Genomic DNA, 1347 nt, shown 5'->3' with positions numbered 1-1347 from the left:
GTTTGGAAGACGGAAAATTACTCATACGCCCTGTTGTTGACGTAATTTATTTGATTACATTTGCATTTTAAATGATAAGTATAGCACTTAGGTCTTCCAGGTCATTCAATAAAATTATTAAGTAACAAACAAAAGGAAAGAGCTAAGTTCAGGTATCCCTGGACTTATTTACTCTCTCGCATGATAAAGTGATAATCTGAGAATTTCATTGTCACGTCATTTATATATTTTTAAAATACCGTATTTTTGTAAAGTTTTATTCCGCTATCATCATTGGTTCCTAATGTTTACATATATTATACAGAGAAGGCATCAGATGGAATTCGAAATAGCGTTATATTGGAAGAAGGCGTGGTTGTGAACCGATTTCACCCATATTTCGTACGTGTCATCAGGGTGTTAAGGAAATATTATATACCGAATTTCATTGAAATCGGTCTAGTAGTTCCTGAGATATGGTTTTTGGTCCATAAGTGGGCGAGGCCACGCCGATTTTCAATTTTTAAAAAAGCCTGGGTGCAGCTTCCTTCTGCAATTTCTTCCGTAAAATTTAGTGTTTCTAACGTTTTTTGTTAGTCCGTTAACGCACTTTTAGTGATTTTCAACATAACCTTTGTATGGGAGGTGGGCGTGGTTATTATACCGATTTATCCCTTTTCTTCCATTTGACATAGCTATAGTAGTTTTCCAGAGATATGTACAAAAACCTTAGTAGGGGACGAGGCCACACCCACTTTTCCAAAAAAATTACATCCAAATATGCCCCTCCCTAATGCGATCCTTTGTGCCAAATTTCACTTTAATGTCTTTATTTATATCTTAGTTATGACACTTTATAGGTTTTCGGTTTCCGCCATTTTGTGGGCGTTGCAGTAGGCCGATTTTGCCCATCTTCGAACATAACCTTCTTATGTAGCCAAGAAATACGTGTACCAAGTTTCATCATGATATCTCAATTTTTACTCAAGTTACAGCTTGCACGGACGGACGGATGGACGGACGGGCGGACAGACGGACGGACAGACGGACGGACGGACGGACGGACAGACAGACATCCGGATTTCACCTTTATCACTTTGGTATATATAACCCTATATCTGACTCTTTTAGTTTTAGGACTTACAAACAACCGTTATGTGAACAAAACTATAATACTCTCCTTAGCAACTTTGTTGCGAGAGTATAAAAACTGAGGGACTAGTTCGTATATATACAGACAGACGGACATGGCTAAATCGACTCAGCTCGACATACTGATCATTTATATATATACTTTATAGGGTCTCCGACGATTCCTTCTGTGTGTTACAAACTTCGTGACAAACTTAATATACCCTGCTCAGAGTA

Source organism: Bactrocera tryoni, unplaced genomic scaffold (genome assembly GCF_016617805.1).
Source record: "Bactrocera tryoni isolate S06 unplaced genomic scaffold, CSIRO_BtryS06_freeze2 scaffold_25, whole genome shotgun sequence".
Classification (NCBI taxonomy): domain Eukaryota; kingdom Metazoa; phylum Arthropoda; class Insecta; order Diptera; family Tephritidae; genus Bactrocera; species Bactrocera tryoni.
This window is presented reverse-complemented; position numbering follows the sequence as displayed.